We start from the raw sequence: 12,102 nt of genomic DNA on the forward strand, positions 1-12,102 counted from the left end.
CCATAGCAGGAGTTATTTCAAGGACATAGCTTTAAGAGTAGGTGTTGCTGAGACCATCAGGACTGAATACAGAGCTGAACTCAGTGAAGACCTCTGTATAAATTCTTAAGATTTTGGTTGGTGGATGATGAGATATACTTCTCTTGGGGCTGCCTAAGACAAGACTCATATGTAAGTTCCCTTGCTTATTATAACTGCCACCTACTGGGGCTTCTGGGTAGATCAGTTGGTTGAGTGTCCAACTCTTGATTTCAGCTCAAGTCATGATATCACAGTGGTGAGATCAAGCCCTTGTGTACGGTTCCATGCTGGAGGTGGAGACTCCTTGGGATTCTCTCTCTCCCTCTGTCCCTCGTCCTCCCCTTTCTCTCTCTCTCTTTCTCTCTCTCAAGAGGAGAGGAAGAGGAAGGAGAAGAAGAAGAAGAAGAAGAAGAAGAAGAAGAAGAAGAAGAAGAAGAAGAAGAAGAAAAAGAAGGGGAAGAAGAAGAAGAAGGGAAAGAAGAAGGAGAAGGAGAAAAAGGAAAAAAGAAAAATCTGGAGATATCTTCCTCTCCCTTTAGTCTCTCCTTGCCCTTTGTCTATGGGGCCAGTTTGAGAACCAACAATTGTCAAGCCAGCCAGGTACCTAAAAAATGTGTTTTGGGAAAGAAGCACCCTGGGGGAAATCCCATGCTGGCCATAGATCTCTCTATTGGGAGGGGTAGCCCATATGTTAGATGCTTATGGACCACTGTGTGAGTACAAGGATGCCCCCAATAATGCCAGCTGGTCTAATGAGTTTATTTGATGAAATAAATACATAGAGTGCACTGGGGCCGAGAAGGAAGTGAATGGTGCCACAGTGGGCTGGTCTCTATGTGGGCAGTTCAGCTGGATAGTGATGCCCAACTAGAGGTGGAAGCATGAGTTAGAAAGCTGGAAGGTCTGAGATCAGAGAAGGACGTGCAGGTGTCTACCACTCTGATGGCTGGCAGACAAGGTGGGAGAGCAGGATCACAGGTTGGAGACCTTAGCTGGATGTTTTGCAAAGCTAGTGGCGTGCAAGCTGCTATGGATTAAGGTCCAAGTACTTGTGACAAAGCCTGATTGGGACCCTAAGAGGTGGAATCCCTGGGAAAATGAGAACAAAGAGGAAGATATGATGGACAGTGAAACAGATGGAACCTCCTGTGCAAACTGACCCCTAATATAAAGGAAAAGAAACACCCCAGCAACAATGACCCCAGCTAGGGGATAGCCCCCAATTCAGGAAATGTTCATGATAAGAGAATATACTCCCCATAAGCTTACTGATATCACTGCAAAGTTCCAGAAAAAAAGCCAAGGAAAGTATCCTGGCATGGTTAATGTGGCTATGGGATATTGGGGATGATGGCATTTCTCTGGGCAAAAGACAGAGAAAGTTGGTATCACCACACACTGCTTTCTGGCAACACCTGAACAGTTTTCAGAGATTCAAGAAACTCACTTCCTTATAGACTGGATTATTCTAGCTTGCAGGGATGCTTGGCCCAATGAGGGGTATCTCACTGGGCACATGGAATCCTGGAAATCTATAGAGGTTATATAACAAAGCCTTAGGGGGTTGGGAATGAGACAGGCAACCTACGCCCCTGTATCTGACAGCCCTGGTAAGGCCATAGTCACTACAAGAATGAAAGCCAAGATATTCTAGTTTGTCCTCAGCACTTGGTATGGGATGCTAATATCCATACTGAGCTCAGTTGTGATTTACAATGCTAGGCAATCCATTGCTGATTTGGGGGAAACTGACAAACCACAGTAATACGTATAGACTGTAGGAAAGACCTGAGACAGAGAGGGAACTTGAAGAACCAAAAGGCTATCCCATTTGGCTGTAAATGGTGTAATAATGGTAACCCTGAAGGAAATGTGGCTTGATCCCATTGCTGCAGTGATAGATTGGCAACCCAACACTGCGAAGAGATAGACCAGCAACCTAAAGCTGTATTGGTTGACCTATGGAAAGCCTTAAAACTTAACGGTTCTGACCTTCCCCACCTGCTCCTATCATCCCTGATGCCCCATTTCCAGCAGAGACCTCAGGAATATGGTCTTATTTGGGGTGGGTTCCTCCCACATCCTGAGTTCGGGATGTAGGTCAAGATTGCCTCCAAGTGAAGGACTGGTTGGAGGCAGTTGGAGGCCTCATGTTGAGTTCATTATTCACTGGTCCCCAAGTATCAACTGGAGCAAAATGTGCTCTAATAGAAGGTAACTATCTAATCCTCAGAAATTTTCTGACCCCCTCAACACCATCTATGTGTTATGAAGGGCAAACAGTATGGTGAAAAAAGTCCTTGTAACACTGAAAATTGGGTGTTCTCCCCCACAAAAATATGAGGCTTTATCTTTCCAAAACCAGAGAACATAATCTCACAAGACCAAACACTACCAACCTCTGTCAGTGAAGCGTACCTTTGGGTTAGAGTCATCAAACCAGTGCCGAGGGGAAAAGCCAACTGGGAACCTGTAAGTCTACTGCACCCACAAAAAATGTTAACTGTAAAACAATATACATTTCTGGGGGGGGGCATAAAGAAATTGGAGAAACTACCTAAGAACTGCACTGAATGGGTATTTTATGCCTTGCTCATAGTGCTTGGGATGTCCAGTACAAAAGCCAGATGGCTCATGGCAGATGATTGTGGACTATTGAGAATTGAACAAGGCAGGGCCTCCCATCTATATGGCTATGCTCAGCATTGCCACCATCTAAGAAACTGTGGTCATGGTTCTTGGCATGTACCAGGCTGTACTGGACTTAGCAAATGCTCTGAGTCACAAGATCAATTTGCCTTAACTTAGGAGAGGAAAAGACAGACCTTTCAGTTGCTTCCCTAGGCTATACAGCCATAAGCTATGTCATGGGATGGTACCCTGAGGTCTGTCCCTGTTTTCCTTCCCCACATCCATAAAATGGGCTCATAATATTGATGATATGTGAAGTCTTGCCTCTGTTGCAAGACACTCTGCAGACTTTGCTTCAGCATCATTGAGGGAGAGGATAGGCAGTGAAACCACAGAAAAATCAAGGCCCAAGCACTGCCATAAAGTTTTTGGAAGTCATTTGGTTGGGTACGACACACATTGTCTCAGAAAATGTGACAGATAAGGTGCAAGCCCATCCCAACCCCAATGAACATGAAACTGGTGTGAGCCTTTGTAGGGATTTTGGGGTTTGGGATGACATTTATTCCTCACCTGGTGCAGTGCCTCTGCCCATTACGCAGCTTGGTGAAGAAAGGGCATGTGTGGGACTGGGGATCAGGGCAGCAATCTGTCTTAGAGACGGCAAAAATACTGGTAATGCAGAGTAAAGTTCTGGGAATCTGCCAAGCAAGGCTACCATTTAAGTTAGATGTATCTGTGACTCCAGGAGGGATGGGTTGGACACGGTAGCAGAGAAAACAGAAAAAGAGAGAACCACTAGGATTTTGGTCCGAGCTCTGGAAGGAGCAATAACCTGATGTATCTCCATAGAGCAATAGCTCTGAGCAGTGTAGCTAGCACTCCTCTAGGTAGAGCCTCTCATGAAGGAATAGCATGTCATGGTAAGAACTTCCCTTCTTATCAAGGTGGGATTGAGAATCTGTTCCATTGACTCACCTCTGCCATGGCTCAAACTCCCATTTTGACTAAGTAGCATGACTATCTGCAGCAGAGGAGCACCCTGTCTGCTGGCCTATTGTCTCTAGAAACACAGGTGCTACTGGGTAGATCCTCCAAATACGCCAGCTCTCTTCCTGTGGTAGCTTCTGTGACCTGCAGAGAGGAAGTAGGGGAAATTCCTGCTGATGTCTGGTATACAGATTGGTCTAGTTCAGGGCAACCCACCCACAGGGACTTCAGTCACTATTCAGCTCAACACCATCAGGATGGAAACAGGAACAAACCTCAGCAACCAGGGGGCTGAGGTCAGAGCAGATGGGCTGGTGATCACTCGTGAGCTCAGGCTGTTAACCCTTTGTGCTGACATTTGGGCTGTTCTAAAGGGATTAACCCTATGACTTGGACAATGGGATGCCAAAGGATAGATAATCATGTATAAGGCTTTGTGGGGTCAGGATATATAGGAAGACATTTGGATTCAACTGCAAGAACCTGAAGCCAGTCTTCATCCTCTTCCATGTCCTCACCCAGCTCATGAGGCACTGCCACTCCCTGGAAATCAGGAAACTAGTGTCCTTGCTTGGTACAAACCTTGGCAACTGACCCGCCAGTAGCTAGAGCAGATTGGGTGCAAAGCAAGAGTGGCCACTGTAGAACCTGGGTGGGATGGCATATTGCCAAGGATGCTGGCTTGTCCTTGGAATACAGTGACTTGATTAATGTAGTAAGAGCATGTCGTATGTTTTTGAAACAATGCCCAAGGCAACTGCCAAAAGAGTCTGGAGCCATCCACTGGAGTTCTCAACCATGGGGGGATTGATTACATTGGCCCCCTCCCTTTAAGTAAGGTTTCTAAATATGCCTTGGTTTGTGTGAACTCCACGTCTGGTCTGACTCAAGTTTTCCTCTGTCACTGCATAAACCAGGCTGCCACCTTAGGGCATTAGAGAAGTTGAGTACCATGTACAGATAACCTTGTTGAATAGACAGTGATCAGGGATCAGTCACATTTCAAAGGTCATAATATGCAAGACTGGCAAAAGAATATGACATTGAATAGAGATTCCATCTTCCCTATAACCCACAAGCAGCAGGGTTGGTAGAAAGGAAAATGGAGTATTATAGCAGCAGATTAAATTACTAACAAATGGAACCACCTTGGTCAGGTTGACCAATATACTCTCCTGGGCTTTCATACATATGAATGATCAACTAGTGGGGCTATTGGTCCATATGCCAGACTGGGGACCCCCGTCAAGGCATCCAGCACCATAAAGTTATGGAAATCTCTGGAAATAGCCATTGTCCAGACTCTCACTGTTGGTCAGTGTGCTATGCTGCTGAGAGCACCGAGCCCCATCATGCCTGGGAAAGGTATTATACACTGGGATTAGCAATGGGATGCCCCACTGGGATGGGTGAGTTATTACTTTGCATTCCTAGGTGAAAGAGAACTACTCAGTCTCCATTCAGATCTTACCATCTGGCTGCAAGCTGGCCCTATTTAAACATGCTAAACCTGAAATGGAACACATACCATTGAAAGAGGGGAGAAGGTGCCCGTCCTAGTCAGGCACGTCCCACTCCCAGTCTACTGCCTGACAGTGCTGCCTCCCCTGGCCAACACGTATGGCATGTACAAACAGGTTGAGTTCCTAAAGCTCCCAACTTCCCTCTCCTTAAAGCCAGATGGGCACATTCTGTTTTCCACTGGTACAGTCATTTCTCTGCCATCTTTGTTTGCTCCATTAGCCTGGAGGACATTACAGCATACATAGAAGCCCTTAAAACACTTACCCAGTAAACCTTAAATGACAGCCAGTAAAGGCATTCTTTACTGAAGACTGAAATGTCTCTAATGAGAAAAGCTGTCCTCCAAAGAGAATGGCCTTGGACATGATTACTGCCTCACAAGGAGGCACCTTTGCTATTATCCAAACAGAATGCTGTACATTCATACCTGATGAGTTTGCTAATGTATCATCTTTATTAAATCACACAAGTGAACACCCTGAGTGACCAAAGCCCAGACTAGGGGACTTAATAAATCAGTGGTTTGGATCATGGGGCTCTTGGTGGAAAAACTTGTTACTTATTTTGGGAATCATTATCTTACCTGTTTTCTCTTGCACGTGGCTGTTGCCGTGGTATTTTCCATTACAGCCAGATAGCTGCCAAAGTGGTCACCTCTGTGCTGATGAAAACCCTTCCTGACTGCTCAGGGCACATTTCTGAAGAGAGGTGTGTATAAGATTGTTAAGAGCTGGTTCTAAGATGTGGAGCGTTGGCAGGGGTCATTGAGAGGATATGACCGCCGTTGACCTGTACGCTGGATGCGGGGGATGGGAGTCCCTCCGCGTCTTCGAAATGCACGGTCTGGTTCTTCCCGTTCTGCCCCGCTTTCCCGTCACGGAGCCATTTTTGAGGACACAGCCGTGAGAGAGCAACGTGTGGCTGAGACCCTGGACGGTACACTTAAGCCAGGTGAGGCCTCTATGTAAACTTTTAAGTTTCTGGTGTGTGGGTGCCAAGATCCATTCATCTTGCGGCTGCTGAGACTAGCCTGTAAATAAGTTCCGTTGCTTATTAAAACCGCCACCTGTCAGTCTGGAGTGGCTGCCTTTTTCTTGTCTCTCCTGGTGTTCTGTGTACGGGGGCCAATTTGCAAACCAACAGCGGAATATTCAGAACTTAATTTTTGCTGGAATCAAAATCCTGTTTGAATTCTTTTCTAACTTACTAAGCTATGATTATAGAAGCCTGATATTATAACATGGGAGTAAACATGGCAACTGTGTTTTTGAGATATTGCTTGTAATTACTGGTATAGATAGGGATATTAGAAAAAACATCTGCAAGATTTATTGCTGTTTCTTCATGCATGGAGAAACTAAGTGTAGATTACTTAGAGTTTGCCTAAAAGATCTATGAATTCATGTTATTGCAGGTTGTTTATTTTTCCTGTGTTCCTTATTATAAGGATTATAAGGATAAAAAAATATTCAAAAGGAGTAGGGAAAAAAGAGGAGAAAGATAAATTCAAAACCACAAGATATGTTACAGAATTAATTTTTCTCCCATTACCTTTTTTAAGTGTCTGCTATTTGGTTTCCTATATCGTCAGATACCTAGTAATAGAATATATACAGACCGTAGATTATTCAAATATGTATTTTATAGGAAAGTGATTAATACTTTTACCAATTCACTTATACATATTCCCAGTGTGTTTGAGATTAAACCATGAGTGTATATAAAAATAGTATCAGCCTATTATTGTTTCAGGACATTTTCCCGCTTTAGACAATAATCATGTGAGAGATTATGTGGATTCACAATTTGCAGCTAGAATATCTTTTCAACAATGTTTAAGTCCCTCTTCCTTCATGTATCATCCTCCTGGGCTTCAGTCCATAGTTGTATCTCATTCTAAACTCTTGAAGCATAATTATTTGTAACATTCATCTTTGTGACATCCTGCTTTTTTAAATTCCCTACGCAGGTTTCCATATTTCAAATCATAAGAAGTTAATTGATGTAGTGGAATGTATACTAAAAAACCCCAAAAACCTCTTACTGAACCTAGAAATTAATGTTTATTGAATGGACTAATAAAAACACAAAAGTTACTCAGCCAACATAAAGCCTCTTTACAACTTGTGTCGATGTTCTGCACTTTAGTAGGAAAGAATAGGTCTGTACGTTAATGTATTAAAGATATTGTAAGCCAGAAAAATTATAGCTTAAAAAAAACCCATTTTTTGGCATTTTTGTCTCTTACAAAGCAAATAAAAAAAGGTACATGGCAAAAATAATTCCAGAAAAATGATTATTAAGAGAAGGCCGTGCAGAGTTGCAGTATTAGTAATTTTTGTTCAGTGTTCCATAAAGCACAAATATAGATTCTTTTAATAAAAAAGTAAAAGTGGAAAAACACAAATGTCAAAAAATTTATTTATGTCAAGTTTGAGACTTGATAGCTAGATGACTTTCCTGCACATTATTAAATTAAGTCCCTAGTTCATTTTCAGAAATCCATTTTCTGGGAGGTTCAACAGATGTTTACTAGTCAGTTTTAAATGCATATTAAAATAGCTCAAATTATTAACATGCAATTCAATTTGACCAAAGATGGAAAAGACTCGATGTAGTAGCAATCTCAGTGTATTTCTTTGAAAATAGGATTTTAAAAGTGTATCAGCCACGTAAGGAAGTTGGGAGGGAAATCTTGCTATTGGCCACTTTTCTAAGGGCTTTTTCATGTATTTCCTCATTTAATCTGTTAGATAATACTGTAGAGTAGACCTATTATAATCCTTGCTTTAGAGCTAATGAGAAGGAGGTCTCTAGAAAGGTATCTTAATCAAGCACCTTGTAACATGTGAGAACAGAATGAGCTCTTTTAGATGCTGTTTCCTGCCAACTCCTCTGCTTTTATTTACTGTTGTTTCTCTGCTTGCAGTACACATAACCTGCTGGTTCTTTGTCTGTAAACTCTTTTTCATTCTTCAAAACTCAGTTGTCTCACCTAGTGCCTAGCTCTCCTTCGTGAGGGGCTCACAGAGCACTTATTACACCACATTGAATTTGTCTATTGAATTTATCAGGGGTAGATTTCACTTGGCAGTTAAACCGCTGAGGGCAGGGCAACATCTTACTCACCTGTAGTCTTAGCTGTTATGTGCTATACTTTATAGAAAGGTGTGATTTCAGGGTAGAGAGAGTGTGAAAAAGGAAGTGGGCCAGGGAAGGAAGGAAAGAAAATATTAGGCCAGTGCTCTGAGCTGATCACAGCTTCACCAGATGACATAGCTGGTTACTGAGCCACCTGGGATGTCTTCCAGGATAGTCATATAGAAAAACTATGCTTTGGAAGAGTCACGTCACAGGAGGAAGAAGACCTAAGCGCTTGTCTGCTTCCTTCTTCCTGTCTCCTGTCTTTCACTGGTTAAAGTTAGACCCATTGGATGTTACCTCTCTCTGTGCTTCTGGATTGTTCCCTGGCACCGTAGGGCAGTGCTTCATCTGATCCTCCAAACAGTGGGAGCAGCCACCATTTAACACTCCGATTGTTTTCTCCATTTTGGATGTTTTTGCATTAATTTGATTTTTAAAAAAATATGACATTAAAATGAACTCCTTGACTGAGTTTTTTATAACCACTTAAATTTTGTACCTTAAGCAACTACGTCGTCTCACCCTAGTCCCAAACCTTCTGTACAAGGCCATATTCCCACATGTCTGGGCTGCTCAGTGCATCACGGGTTTAAGGTGGAAAATTTGCCTATGACTAGATGCAGGCCTTCAAAGACTACCAGACTCCAGACAAAGCCAGAATCACCCCAAGACACTTTCATTCATTCATGCATTCAACAAATGCATATCAAGGTTCCGCGTGCCATTTAAAGTGTTAGCAGACACTTGTGAAAATGACAGACTGAAACTATCACATCTAAAAATTTAATTTCTATGGTGATATTCTTTAATTCTTTTTTTCTGGAAATTTGTATTGCTATCCAAAATACAATTTTCCTTATGTAACTAAAATATACGAAATACTCGGCACTGTATTTAAAAAGATACTCAGTACTCTTAAAACGGAACTGCTGTATCATGCTCAGTTGTTTGCTTTCACATCAAAATTACCATTTTATAAAAAAATATTGAGAGCAAAGTCTATAACCATGCCCTACTTCTAGAGTACATATTCAAACATCTTTCAAGTTTTGAAAATATTTTCATTGACAGGAGCCCGATAGAGAACAGGAAAAATATATTTATATACTATTCATTATATTTTAAGTAGAGATAGTGATACAATAGCATAGAGTTCAGAGAAGGGTAGTGGTAACGAATTTCCCCGTAGCTGAACTTCCCAGGTTGAAGTACTATGTCAAAACTCACTAATATACTAAGTATGTGCTAATATAACTCACTAGTATACTAAATGTACTGCTGTAATTCTAAGGAAAAAAAAATAATGTGAAGCAGAAGTTGATTATTACTGCCACACACAATTACTTAACACTAAACTCCAATTGTTTCGGAGTTGATATCGAGGACATGGTATACTGGAAAATGAGCAGATGCAGACTTGAATGATTGACTAAGAACATATGGTAAGAAACTCGGAAAGATAAGCTAAATATCACGGGGAATTTTAAATGAGTTGGGGAAAACCCTGAAAACAGTCACTGGATTCTTACAACAAAGAAGGTATAAAGAGGGAATTGTGATGAAATAAATACAAGTGGCTTTGAGAACAAGCTGCTTCCCCTGATGCTGACTGAAGCCTCTGACTCCTGTTTCTGAAGACCAGTAAATAAACCTGCAAGATTGTGGATGATGCTGCAGGATACAGAGGCAACTTTATTTTCTCCGTATTTTATTTTCAAAGCAATAAAGTAAAAGTTGAGGCATTAGTAGGAAAAGTAGTAAAAGGATCCATGTCACCACTTTGGCCTTAGGAAGAATACACGTACTAAGGCATTAAGATAAGAGATTGAATATAAATCCCCAGATCATGACAAATAAAATTAGAAGATAGATTGTGACCACGGAAAAGTAGCAGTAATAGCATTTGCTCTGTTACAGACACTGTGAGTTAAGGAAATCTAGGATAAAACTATGCAGGAGATGTTGCTGATAACTTGTGTCTCCTGGGTATGTTGCTTGTTTTCTAATTTTCTTTTGGGGAGTCACTTTGTGTTATAAACTACTTATTCAAACAAGGCAATGCATGCCAATTACCCATATATTTTCTCATGTTAAGATTCTTTGTACATTGTTGATAATCAACCGGGATTAATCAGAATAAATTAGTGAAATTAAATCTGCTCACATATATCACCCCCCTGTTTTCATATTCATATTTACAGGAATCAGGGTATAAAATAAGCCTTTAAGTCATCTATTCAATTGCTTTTTTAAAACCAAAGTGCCAGTCAAATTAGTGGATAGGTAAAGCTTCATTGATTTTTCTACAGAAATGTATCCAGTTTTTACAGATTATTTAAGATATTTGTTAAAGACAGTACCTTTTAGTAAATATTCCCTATTTCTTGAGGATTTCTCACTTTTTAATACATCTATGTCTAGTGTATTATAAAACAAGGACATATATGATACTCACAATGTGGTAAGTAGTAATGAATATAGTATATATCATATAGTATATAATATATATCATATTAGCGGCATATTTACATATATTTCTTAATTTTTGAAAATTTTATTTTATTTTAATTTTTATTTTTTTTTGAAACTTTTATTTTAGAGACAGAGTGTGAGCAGGGGAAAGGAGCAGAGGGAGAGAGAGAGAATATTAAATAGGCTCCATGTTTGGTGCAGAACTTGATGCTGGGTTTCATCCCACAACCCTAGGATCATGACCCGAGGTGAAATCAAGAGTCAGACATTCAACTGACTGAGCCACCCAGGCGCCCCAGCAGAATATTTTTATTAATTGATAACATTGTTAAGGGAAAAGCTCAGAATATGTATCATTGTGACTAACAATTCCATGGTTACGTAATTATCAGTGATTTAGTAAATAACATTAATTATGATGATTTCTATAGTCTCCATTTTAAAAACAATTTAGGTAGAACATCTTTTTAATTGTTATAAAATATTTCAAAGTACCCTGCACCATAATTATAGGGAAACACTTTAAAGTTTCCCTATAGGGAAATTATAGGGAAGTCACTTTAAAGTGACAAGTTGTGTTTCTGGTGTACATCTCACCCACAAGATTAGTGAGAGCTTGTAAATGAAATGCCATCCTTGCTTCTCAGTGTCTGTGGAGTCACGCTAAGGAGTCTGAAAAAGTCTTTCAGACAGACAGAAGAAACATTTCACAATTATTTCCATTGAAATCTTAGGTATTTCACCATGGCGTCAAAGGATTCCTTTTTGAAAGGTGAATTTTGAAAACTGTTAACACTAAACCAGTAAGCAATTTATAGAAAAGTAAATTAATAGTCATCTCAGGGAAGTAATCTTAGAAACAGTTTTGTGGTTATTCAGGAATAATAATGTCACAAACACTATCTTGGGCACTTGGAATCTTATTACTTCTAAACTCAAAAACTGGAATAATCAAGCATAATGGAAAGACTGGTGCTGGCAATAGAAGAGATCACTGCATTCTGCTTGGATAGGACTTGAAAGTGAAAGCCTAGTTCACATGACTCAGTGAGGCAATAGATAATGGAGTTTGAATCCTCTCTTCTCAAGTGGGTCATTCAAGATGGTCCACAATCTGATTTCAGATTGTAATTTGCTTCTGTAGCCTGGCCCCATCTTTGCTTTTGTCAAATTCTATTTTGGCTTTAAAGTCCAGTAATGATATTACCTTTTAATGATATTTCCCTTGGTAATTCTAGCCTATGTGGTCTCTGGTTTCTCTTAAATCCTACCGTCGGTGCCATACATTTAATCTCTCTCTTTCCATCTATTCTATAATAT

General features: G+C 40.6%; 1 long non-coding RNA gene across 1 annotated transcript in view; it reads left to right on the forward strand.

Moving 5' to 3' along the window:
* The first annotated feature begins 5,844 nt into the window (after positions 1–5,844).
* The window catches only part of LOC147577480 (uncharacterized), a 208,358-nt gene continuing 202,100 nt past the window's right edge, over positions 5,845–12,102 (forward strand). Inside the window, exon 1 of the long non-coding RNA XR_015240335.1 lies at positions 5,845–6,117. This is a non-coding gene — a long non-coding RNA (uncharacterized LOC147577480). The remainder of the gene's footprint in view (positions 6,118–12,102) is intronic.

This window comes from Puma concolor, chromosome C2 (genome assembly GCF_028749965.1).
Source record: "Puma concolor isolate L17-30 chromosome C2, mPumCon1.1.hap2, whole genome shotgun sequence".
In the NCBI taxonomy this organism is placed as follows: Eukaryota; Metazoa; Chordata; class Mammalia; order Carnivora; family Felidae; genus Puma; species Puma concolor.